This window comes from Phyllostomus discolor, chromosome 3 (genome assembly GCF_004126475.2).
Source record: "Phyllostomus discolor isolate MPI-MPIP mPhyDis1 chromosome 3, mPhyDis1.pri.v3, whole genome shotgun sequence".
In the NCBI taxonomy this organism is placed as follows: Eukaryota; Metazoa; Chordata; class Mammalia; order Chiroptera; family Phyllostomidae; genus Phyllostomus; species Phyllostomus discolor.
The window spans coordinates 151,800,590-151,813,419 of NC_040905.2; positions in this window are offsets into that span (position 1 = coordinate 151,800,590).

The window sequence follows — 12,830 nt, forward strand, 5'->3', positions numbered from 1 at the left end:
TCGGGCTTGGGGGACAAAGGACAAGTTTGGGTCATCAGACCCTAGCAGCTCACAGGAGAGGCCCTATTGACCAGGAGCTTGGCCCTCTGGGAACGAGATGTCGCTGCCTACTACCGGTGCCTCAGGAGCACAGATTAAGTGCCTCAAGGAGCTGAGGCTCAGACCTAAGGATGTGGTACTGCCTGGCAAGGGCTCCGTCATCAGGGGCATGAAAGAGGGACCCTGAAGGACTGGATCCAGATTTCTGAGGAGAGGGCATTTCCCAGCTACTGCTAGTATCTCAGAGGTGCTTCAATGCAGCTGTTTCTGGGAATGGGTAAGAATTCAGAGGAGGGAACCAACCTCTACTTCCAGAGGCAACATTGACAGGAATAGAAAGTGTGCAGGAAGGAGCAAGTCCATTTTCTCTCCATGTAATTCTCTCTGGAGTTACCACTATTAGCAAAGGAGAAATAGGGCTGGCAGAGTTCTGGTCTCAGTGTCAGAGAGCAGAATCTGAAAGAATGTGTTTAGAGCTGAAAGACAACAGCATGCGAAACAATATATATATACTAATTGCCAAACAAGATGTGGGAGCCCAGAGTGGAGGGCGGAAGTCATCCCTGAGGGCTGTGTGGTTGAGGGAGGCCTCACAGAAGAGGTGGGACTTAGGCTGAACTCTAAGGGTTGGCCTGGACCGATGAAGGACCCGTGAGCTGAGGATGAGCATAAGGAAGCTTAAGGGATGTTGGGGGCAGATTAGAAGCAGGAGACCAAGATGAAAAAGTGGGTTGAGGGATATTTTTTAAAAATTAAATAAGTAAATGTCATCATCACTTTACAAAACTATAGTGTCAATAATAAAGATAAAGGAAGTAAAACAAAATAAAGGGAAGAGCTGAGATGTGAAGAGGCCCCTCCTCATGACTCACTCTGTTCCTTTCACGACCAGCTTATTGTCCAGAATATGGAAATTATAGCAACAGAGCAAGTTCTAGTGATCTTGACTTCTATGCCCTGGGAGATTATCCAGGGCAATGCTTTGTGTGTGTGAGTGTGTTTATTTCTTAACACAACAACACTTCCCAAACCAAAGGTTGGGTAGAACCCCAAGGCATGGAACAAACTGAAGCTGAGGTTCTTGGGGAGGGTCAGAGTTCCTCCATTTGGGCCCCTCTTTCTTCCCTGACACAGGGTTTTGAGGTTCCACCTTAAAAACAAGAACACAGTTTGCCAACCATTGATCTAAATGAACTCCCCCACTTTACAGATGAGGAAGCTGAGGACCAGAAGGTGTGTTGGTCACCCCACAAATGAGTGCTGGATTCTAGTGTAAAATGTAGATCTTCAACTTCTGGCCCGGGACCATTTCCATTATAGTTGGAGTGGCCGTTTCATTTATTGTCTACACCAGGAAGCGTATTAGAGTAAAGAAGGCACTAAAAATAATTGATAGCCATTAACAGACCCACAGCGGTAGTCACTTGGGACTGTCCTGAGCAACCCAGAACATCTGAGCATGCTGATGAAACCTCACTGTGCTTTTTACACTTCCTATTCAAGGTTAACGAGGTCCTACGTGCTCACAAAGCCTCTTCACACTCATTTTTTGCTATCCAGCGCTTCTCAATCTAATGAGTTTAGAGAACCCAAGACTGAACTGGGCCCCACTCAGGCTTTCCCATCCAATGTCTTTTAGTATGAATTGTCCCTGTACTTTCCAAGACTTCCGTTTGTGCTGCGGTAACAGGACCCTGGGCAACAGCCACCTGGTGATCAGAAACTGAGCTGAGGACTAGTCTGGGTTAACTGAGAGCCTGACTTCTATCAGTCAGGTTCTTAACTGAAAGCAACAGAGAATGATTCTGACTTGTTTGTGTGGAAATGATATATCCAATACTACTGGGTAGCTCCCAGAATCCCTAAGAAGAATGGATTACTAAGCCCAGGAAGCAGACAGGAACAAGAGAAGCTAAAAATACGCAAACAACAAAAATCATATCACAGAACTGGTTCAGTGAAGACCTGGAGGATGTCACCAGTATATCAGAGACAGCACCTGGCACAGCTACCTTGTAGACTCTGTGACCTCTCCATTGGCCCTGCTCCTTCGTGTGGCCGACTCTCAATCTATAGAGTCCCAGTGGGTGACTCTGATTGGCTAGACCTAGGTCATCCCTGCTAGCCTAGTCTTTTCAAGATTTAACAGTGGGAAGAAAGGTTCTGCCTGCTATATAAAATAATTATATCTTTGTTCCCAAATACTCACTGCTCCTCCCTGGCAGAAGCATCATACATGTCTGTCCTTTGACATCAGGCTTGCCATGTTGCTCATTTTGGCCAATGAAACAGAAGCAGAAATAATGTGGGTCACTTCCAGTACAGGCGTTAAGAGCCAGTGTGCAGTTTGCCACATATATTCCCTCTGCCTCAAGAACAGCAATACTGTAGATTGGGCCGACCCATCGACCTGAGTACAAGGGGAGATGATGTGGAGCAGAGCCACAGCCGGCCTGCAATGGACATGCAGCAGAGGTGGGGATTAAACCTTTGGAAGCCACTAAGATTTGGGGTCATTGGTTACCACTGCATACTTAGCTTAATCTAAGACATGCTTCCACCAAGATTCAAGATTCAAAAGGTGGAGAATTCCCAAGCAGAAAGGATGTTTAGATGCTTGCCAAAAAAAAAAAAAAAGGACACGGACTTAAAAATCACTTTCATGTACAAAATTCATCCAAATACATAACTTTTAAAGAATCACCTTCTACCTTCAAGGTCTCACTGAGCTGGCAGCTCTCCCACACGCTGCCCTTGGTCCTCACAGCGCTACAAGAGTATGAAGCTTGCTTGGGTAGAACCCTGGGGGCCAAATCTGCAAATCTTCACACTCTCTGTTGTGTGTATGTTAGAGAGATTATTTATATTGATCTTACCTTTAAAAAAAATCACTGAATGTTAAAATTGATCAGGAAGTTTTCCACTGGGACAGAATGGTTTTTGAAAAGCACTCAGGCAGGTTTAGACAATAAGAACTTGTAAAGCAAGTGTGTGAGTGGGCATCTCTGTGTGTGTGCATATGCATTGAATCTGTTTTTAGGTGGGTTTGTGTGTGTGTGCGTTTATTTTTTACTTATTTATTTTTTAAAATTTAACCTTTATTGTATTCTCTTTACATTACTTTTTAGTCCCCTTATCCCCCTCCCCCCAGCAGTCAACACACTGCTGTCCATGTCCATGAGTCTTTTTTCCTTTTTGCTCAAACCCTCCACCTCTTAATCTGCCCCCACAACCAGCTGTCATCCTGCTCTCCATCTATGAGTCTGTTCCTATTTTGTTTCTTAGTTCAGTTTGCTCATTAGATTTCACATATGAATGAAATCATGTATTTGCCTTTCTCTGACTGACATATTTCACTTAGCATAATATTCTCTAGGTCTATCCATACTGTCTCAAAGGGTAAAATTTTCTTTTTTTTTTTTTACAGCCAAGTAGTATTCCATTGTGTAAGTGTCTCATAGTTGTTTTATCCACTCATCTATTGATGGACACTTGGGTTATTTCTGTATCTTGGCTATTGTAAATAATGCTTCAATGAACATAGGGGTGCTTATGTTCTTTTGAATTAGTGTTTTGGTTTCCTTTGGATATATTCCCAGATGAAGTGGGATTTCTGGGTTGAAAGGCAGATCTATTTTTAATTTGTTGAGGTATCTCCATACTGCTTTCCACAGTGGCTGCACCAATCTCCATTCCCACCAACAGTGCAAAAGTGTTCCCCTTCTCAAGGAGATAAAAGACCTGTACTCAGAAAACTGCACAATACTGAAGAAAGAAATTAAGTAAGATTCCCTAACTGGTGTGGCTCAGTGGGTGGAGCACTAGCCTGTGAACCAAAGGGTTGCTGGTTTGATTCCCAATCAGGGCACATGCCTGGACTGTGGGCCAGGTCTCCAGTTGGAGGTATGCAAGAGGCAACCACATTGATGTTTCTCTCCCACTCTTTCTACCTCTCTTCCCCTCTGTCTAAAAATAAATAAATAAAATCTCTTTTTAAAAGGAAACTAAGGAAGACACAAACAAATGGAAGCATGTACTGTGTTCACAGATCAGAAGAATTCACATTATCAAAATGTCCATACTACCCAAAGCAATTTATGGATACATGCAATCCCTATTAAAATACTGATGACATAGTTCACAGATATAGAACAAACATTTCAAAAATTTATATGGAACCATAAACAACCCTGAACAGCTACAGCAACTTTGATAAAGAAGAACAAAGTAGGAGGGTTCACAATACCTGATATAAAACTATATTGCAAGGCCACAGTAATCAAAACAGTCTGGTACTGGCATGAGAACAGACACATAGATTAATGGAACAGAATAGAGAGCCTAGGAATAAACTCAAGTCTCTATGGTCAATTAATATTTGACAAAGGGGACAAAAGCATAAAATGCAGTAAAAATAGCCTCTTCAACAAATGATGTTTGGATATCTGGAAAGTTACATGAAACTTGACCACCAAGTTACACCATACAACAAAAATGAACTCAATATGGATAAAAGACTTAAATATAAATCACAACATCATAAAAGTCCTAGAAGAGAACATAGGCAGGAAAATCTCAGATATTCCATGCAGCAATATTTTCACTGATATGTCCCCTAGAGCAAGGGACATAAAGGAAAGAATAGACAAATGGGACTTCATCAAAATAGAAGGCTTCTGCACAGCTAAAGAAAACATCAGCAAAATGAAAAGAGAACCAACCATATGGGAAAATATATTTGCCAGTGATACCTCAGACAAGGATTTGATCCCCAAAATATAAAAAAAAACCCTCATACAACTCCACTCCAGGAAGACAAACAATCCAGTTAAAAAATGGGCAAAGGACCTGAACAGACACTTCCCAAGGAGAACATACAGAGTGCCCACAGACATAGGGAAGGATGCTCAACATCACTAGCCATCAGAGAGATGCAAATTAAAACCACAATGAGATACTACTTCACACCGGTCAGAATGACCATCATAACCAAATCAACAAATAACAAGTGCAGGCAAGGTTGTGGAGAAAAGGGAACCCTAGTGCACTGTTGGTGGGAATGCAGATTGGTTCAGCCACTGTGGAAAACAATATGAAATTTCCTCAGAATACTAAAAATGGAACTGCCTTTTGCTCCAGCAATTCCATTGCTGGGATTATACCCTAAGAATTCTGAAACACCAATTCAAAAGAACCTATACACCCCAATGTTCATAGCAGCACAATTTACAACGGCCAAGTGCTAGAAGCAACCTAAGTGCCCATCAGTAAGTGAATGGATCAAAAAACTATGGTACATTTACACAATGGAATACTAAGCAGCAGAAAAAAGAAGGAGCTCCTACCCTTTGAGATAGTGTAGGTAGATCTGGAGAGCATTATGCTGAGTGAAATAAGGCAGGCAGTAAAAGACAAATACCATACGATCTCATCTATAAGTAGAATCTTATCAACAAAACAAACAAGCAAGCAAAATATAACCAGAGACATTGAAATTAAGAACAAACTGACAATAACCAAAGGGGAGGTGGGAGGGGATAATGGGGGGAAAGGGGGAAGGGTTGTTAAGGAACATGTATAAAGGACACACGGATAAAACCAAAGGTGGGTAGGATAGAGGGTGGGAGAGGGGATGGGTGGGGTGGGAGAGAGTGGTGGGGAGAAAATGGAGACAACTGTACTCCAATAAACAATGAACAACAACAACAAAAAAGAAAAATAATGTGTTCCCCTTGCTCCACATTCTCGTCAGCACTTATTGTTTGTTGATTTATTGATGACAGCCATTCTGACAGGTGTGAGGTGTTATTTCATTGTGATTTTAATTTGCATTTCTCTGATGATTGAGCATCTTTTCATATGTCTATTGGCCATCTGTATGTCCTCTTTGGAGAAGTGTCTTTAGGTCTTTTGTCCATTTTTTAACTGAGTTGTTTGTTTTGGGGGGATTGAGCTTTGCAAGTACCTTGTAAATTTTGGATATTAATCCCTTATAAAATGTATTGGCAAATATGATCTCCCATTCTATGGGTTGTCTTTTTATTTTGTTGACAATTTCTTTTGTTGTGCAAAAGCTTTTTAATTTGATGTAGTTCCATTTCTTTATTTTTTCTTTTGTTTCCCTTTCCTGGGGAGATATATCCAATAAAAACTTGCTATGAGCAATGTCTGATATTTTGCTGCCTATATTTTCTTCTAGGATTTTTATGGTTTGGGGTCTAATATTTAAGTCTTTGATCCATTTTGAGTTTATTCTTGTGTGTGGTATAAGAAGATAGTCTAGTTTCATTTTTCTGCACATATCTTTCCAATTTTCCCAGCACCATTTATTGAATAAACTATCTTTAGCTCATTGTATGTGCTTGCTTCCTCTGTCGAATATTAATTGACTGTAGAGGTGTGGGCTTATTTCTGGGTGCTCTATTCTCTTCCATTGATCTATGTGTCTATTTTTATGCCACTACCATGCTGTTATGATTACTATGGACTTACAGTATAGTTTGATATTAGGTAGTGTGAGTCCTCCAACTTTGTTCTTCTTTCTCAGGATCACTGTTGCTATGTGGGGCCATTTGTGGTTCCATATAAATTTTTGAAATATTTGTTCTAGTTCTGTGAAATTTGTCTTTGGAATCTTGATAGGAATTGCATTGAATCTATAGCTTGCTTTGGGTAATATGAACATTTTAATGGTGTTAATTCTTCCTATATTTTTATCTTCTTCAATTTCTTTCTTCAGTGTCTTCTAATTTTCTGAGTAATCATCTTTTACACCTTTGGTTAGGTTTATTCCTAGGTATTTTATTCTTTTTGAAGAAATAAATGTAACTTGATTATGTGGAGACTGGCAGGTCAGAAGTCTGGTAGGGTTCCATCAGGCTAATATTGAAAAGTCGGCATGGTCGTGTTGTTCATGGGAAGCTTTGGGTGAAAAGCTTCTTCCAGGGTCATCCAGGCCCTGGCACTGAGGTTGTGGGGAAGAAGTTGCATCTCCTTGCTATTTCATCCAGGGGTCATTGTCAACTTTAGGGGGCACCTGCCCTGCTTAGTTCCTGCCCTCATCCCTTCATCTTCAAAGCCAGCAATGGCTGCTCTACTCATGCATTAGATCTCTCTTCTTCCTGATCTCTCCTCTGCTTGCCTCTCCCACCACGTCTCTCTGACTCCAGCTGTAGAAATTCCAGGGGCTCAAGTCACTAGATTGGGTCTATCTGGACAATCCAGGCTGTTCTCCATATTTTAACTCAGCTGATTAGTAAACTAAATTACATCTGTAAAGCTCCTTCATAGCATTCCCACGGTCAGTGTCTGGTTAAATAACCTGGGGACTGGCATCCTGGGGGATAGCTTTAAAATGCACTCTTCACAGAGGTTTTGGCAGAGGGAATAAGCGCCAGCACCATGGCCACTGTCCAGACCCCACGTGCAGAGAGACACCATAGATTCATCTGTAGGACTGCGCTGACCAACAGGTGTCTGGGTCAGTGACATCAGGCACCAGTTTTATCCTGTGTCCTGCTCTTTGCTGTGATTCCTCTGTTACCCCCTTTGGTTCACAGCCTCGTATAAAGTGCTGCCATGGGGAACTGAGTAAGGGCTGTGTCCACACTTTGGAGTACCACTCCTTTCACCATTGAAAGTAAGCACTATCTAGTGCCACCCCAAGTAGACATTCCTCAGATCTAATTGACGATTGTCACATCAGCAGCAGCATCACCAAGATATGGCACATGTATCACTCACTTGTTTACTTTGTGCCAGACATTGAAATAGGCTGTTTATTTGTATAATTTATACACCATTACAACACGCAGATGAGTTAGGCATTATTTTTATTCCTGTTGTGCAAGCAAAGACCAGTGAAGTTAACCAAATTGCCCATGTTCACTAGGCAAGTTTCAGTCTAGTCACCTGGACGCCACAGCTGCAAAGGAGGCTGGGAAACTGAGTATGTAGCAAAGGGAAGAAAATCCTGTAACCAGCCTGAGCCAGTGGTTCTCGGCTTTCTGAGGGACTTTTTCAGAGAGTCTGTAAGCTCCCCCTTCCCACCTACTTTTCTGTGTGAGGTCCAATTGTCAATTAAAACAGTAGGCTGGACACAGAGGCAGATGTGAGAATCCACTGCCTTCTACTAAGCCAGACATTTAAGAGGTTTGCAAAAATGTAAACTAATATCTCACTTACATTTTTGTTTTGGAAAATGGTTGTTTTTCACTATTTAAAATGGCAATTCACTATTGACAATTCACTATTGACAATTACTATAGCACAAGTACTATTTTCCAACTGCCTCATTGCCTCCAGGATATCCTGGGACATCAGGACAGTGCTGTCATTTGTGTTTGAAGCACTTAAGTCTTATCCATTTAAGTGAGAGTCCAAAGAAGCCTATGTACCTACAGGACTCAGGATCCCAAAGGATTTATTACAGCTCTTGCTTCCTTCCAAGAATGAGTTGAGACCTCTACATTTGATTTTTCTTTTTTACCCTCATCTGAGGACATTGTTTTCATTGCTTTTAGAGAGAAATTCACTATTGAAAATGACAATTCACTATTGTCATTTTAAAATAAATTAATAAAATATAGTTTAAATTCTGTTTTAGTTTTCTATATAAAACATTAATAGATGTAATCTACCTGAGCAGAAGCTCTTTGATGTCCTCACTAATTCTTAAGAGTGTAAAGAGATCATGAAATCAAAATGTTCCCCTTTGAGTCAGGAGTCAGCAAGCTACGGCCCATGGGATGAGCCTGGCTTGTTGCCTCTTTTGTAAATAGTTTTGTTTAACACCGCCGCTTGCACCCCTTCATTTATGCTTCGTCTGTGGCTGGTCCTGTATTGTAATGGCAGACATTAGTAGTGATAACAAAAACTGTACAGCAACAAAGCCGAAAATATTTTCTATCTGGACCTTTAACAACAACAACAACAAAAGTTGCCAGCCAGGACTTAGCTGGTCATGGTTCCTGAGGAGGGGCTTGCCACACGGCCACGCTGCATCAAACCAGGGTCCCTTTGACTGTGAGCAATACAGGCTTGACCTCTGTCTGCAGGAAGCTTACCTCCGTGTTGGGCTGTGGGAGTGAAGGTACAGGCAGCAACAATGAACAAATCTGTACTGTTGCTTCCCCACAGTTTGGACTGTGCCTACCACAGCACTCCTCAGCAAATACTCAGTATTTGCTGACTGTGCAGCTGAATGAAGAAAGTACGCGTGTGACAGAGAGACAGAAAGGAACAAGAAACTGCCTCACTGCTCAAACCAATATAGTTTTAGAATGTTTTGGTATTATTTCTCTTTTTCAAAAATGCCCTGACTAATTTTATATATTTTTTCTTCTTGATGAACTTTGCTTTTCAAGTTCCATTTAAAAACCCCTGAAGTCATTTAACTAATTCTTTATTGTTTGCTGCTTAGGTTGTTTTTTTTCTGACGTACATAATAAGAGATGGACATGTCTCTTATTATTGCCTTAGGATAAACCCATAGAATTAGAAATGCTGAGTCAAATGGAATGTGTGTTTTAAGGCTATTGATCCCAAAAGATGACCAAGGAAGCCCTTTCCAAAAGACAGAAGCAACCTCAGGCACTCCCACAACCTGCTGCTGGAGCATAAAGTGCCACCAAGCAAGGTGTGCTCTGTGGAGAGTCCCCCTTGCATGCTCCCTGCAAGAAATGGCATGACGAAACATCATGAAGTGAATGTCCTATGTTGTCTTATTCCCAAACCTATATTATTTTCCCTAGAAAAGTATCATGAGGCCAATCAGAAATCATCTCCTCTCACTAGAAGACTTCAGCTATGATGGACAGGCACGTTGGAGTGAGAACAATGTGCAAGAAGTGCCTCAGAAAAGAATCTGACTTAGTTTTTTTTTCTTGCCCAATATTTTCAGACATTTGATGAGAGGGAGCAAGAGGGTGAGAGCAAGAAAAAAAAGAGAGAGTGAGAATGAGCATGAGAACGAGAGAGAGAGAGAGATCAGTAGTTTGTGGAACACAGTGTGTTTCGGGAAACCCCTAGGGGCAGCTTCCATTCTGTCCAGAGGAGCTTGGGTGCAGCAATCTGTGTGTTCCGCTCCTGCTCTGACGTGCAGAGTTTTCTATGCTTCTGAGTCCAGTTCTCACTTCTGCTTAACAGGCTCCATGCATTTCCAAGTCTCCCCGTAACTCTGATCACTGGTGAGGAGACTTCCTGCGGCCGGGCATCCTTCCGGAAGGATCTCTGTAGCACTGACCTAATGACCACAACCTTGCCACCCCAGGGTGTGACCATTTCCTCACCGCCGTGCTGGAACTAACTGGAGGGATTGGGTCTCAGAGACTCTCAAATATCAACAGCCCTTTTTGACTAAGCTGTCAGGTATATTTTAAATGGCTACTCTCCTTAAACCACACTGGCCCAGGGGAGTCTAACCTCTGCCCAGTGTTGATAGACAAAATATTTAACAACCAATATGGCCCCGCACTGACTGATCGAGAGGGAAGCCAGCCACAAACAACCAGATGGCCCTACTGGTGCGTCCGAGCTGAAGGGGAGCTCTGCCTGCATCTACCTTCTGGCCCCGGCCCATGGGAAGGACTTCTTCCTTCATTCTGATTTTTGGAGGTTCAATATGGTCATCATCTTATGTAACCACAGTTTTCCAGATTGTTTGTTGTTCAATACAAGAGAAAAGCTGTCCTTCTGAAACTGTATGGAAATGCCCTGTGCTCACATTCTGACCAGCCCTTTGAAGTAGGCTGGTCTTCTCTGCTCAGAGAGCTGGAAGGCACAAGAAGGGGGAGAATGCATGGGGCCCAGCAACCAGCCTGGGGCAGGAGGCGGGAGACCTGGATTTTTGCTGCAGCACCAGCTCTATGACTCCAGGTGGGGTCAATGCTTTGCGTCACTTAGCTAGGCAAATTCCCCTGTTAGTCAATCCATAGTCAATGACTCTATGAAGGTATTCTGTAGGTGTGATTAAAGTCTACAATCAGTTTGCTTTAGGTAAAGAAGATTATCCTAGATCTTGTTGGTGGGCCTGATTAAATCAGCCAAAAAGCCTAAAGAATTGAACTGAAGTGTCTCTGAAGAAGAAGAAATTCCACCTGTGGACTGCAGCTTCAGCTCATGCCTGAGGGCTCCAGCTGCCCTTCTGAGAAGCTGCTCTGAGCGTTTCAGGATTGTCTAACCAGCCCGTATAATCACATAAGCTGATTCCTTTCAGGAAGGCTATACCCATACCCATATCCATACCCACATCCATACCCATACCCATACCCATACCCATACACATACCCATACCCATACCCATACCCATACCCATATCCATACCCATGCCCATACCCATATCTATGTAACACGATGGATGAGACAGAGACTCTTCCAGGCCAGAATTCACCGGTGCCTGCCCATTCCAGGGAGCCTCCTTTCATCCTGGGACTTTCCAGTCTGGCTGGTGATCACTCAGGAGAGGAGATGCATACTTTGTAGTCCTTGAATTTCCTGCATCATTGCATATGTGGTGATGGTAGGAAGCAACAAGCGCTGACAAGTAGGGAACACAAGAATGAGCAATTCATCTACTCATTTGCTTTTTATTCCTATTTCCTGTGTGCCTACCCAGAGCCTGGCACTGCGTTACAGCAAGGAAAAGTGGTGAATAGAGAAAGGAGAGCCTGCCCCCTTGGAGCTTGTGGTCCAGTGGGTGCACAGACATGTGACCAGTAATTACATGAGAATATACAGGGGCTTGATTGGGGTCTGAGGGGGCCGCTAAAGAGGGACCCAGCAGGGGCACCACACTCAAGCAAGAGCAATCAGGGAAGGCTTCACACGGGGCAGTGGCACCTGAGCCGAGGGGGGCAATGGACCAGGGGAAGCCTATCAAGGGAGCGGGAAGACAGTTCTCCGCACAGGACAGGGTGCACACGGAGCCTCCAGGCCAGCCAGAGGGAGCCTGAGGCCGCCTGAGCGCTCATCAACAGAAAGGCAGAGTGCAAAGTGTAGAGATGGAAAAAGACCAGTTATCCGTTTTCGTAAATGCTGCCGAGGAGTTTCACACTTTATCCTCAGTGAGACCCACTGAAACTTTTATAAGCTGGAAAGTGACGTGGTAAGATCTGTATTTTTTAAATGTCTGCCTGACAACAACAGACTCAGAAAAGCTGAATTAGGACTGAGAGAGGATCCAGGTCATATCTCAGTCACTTCTAGCCAAGGGCTCCTTCCCCTGGGGGCACCAGAGGGACACACGGCGACAGAGCCTGTTAGTGGGGAGCTGGCCCGTCGGCCAGCGGGTCCAGAGCAGCCCTCCCGCTTTGGGCAAGCTGGTGTTGATGACCCTGTCTGGGTTTTGTTAAGGCAACAGAAAATGGCCACGAGGGGCAGGAGGGAACGACTCACCACTTATTCAGCCCATTTACTTTGCTCCAGGTGCTCACACTAAGTCCCTTCTGTGTCTTCATCCCTGTCAGTCCTCAGGTGACTCAGTGAACAACTACCGTCCTTCTCTCCTCTCCCCAGGCACAGGCAGGCTGCTCCAGATGACAGGCCAGTAAATGGGGGGAGTGTCTGCCCTAAGCCACACTCTGCCCACGCCTGCAGACCTGCCAAGGGAGCCTGCAGCCTCCGTCCTGCCACACGCCGTCAGGGGGACCAGGCACATGCCCTCCACAGTTGGTGCGTGTGAGCAGGGACGGGATTTGCTTACTCTGTGACCGTCACAGGAGCGGTGACCATTCATGGGCGCTTACTGTGTGTCAGACCGTCAGAGCCCACAAGTAAATTCTAGTATTACTCCT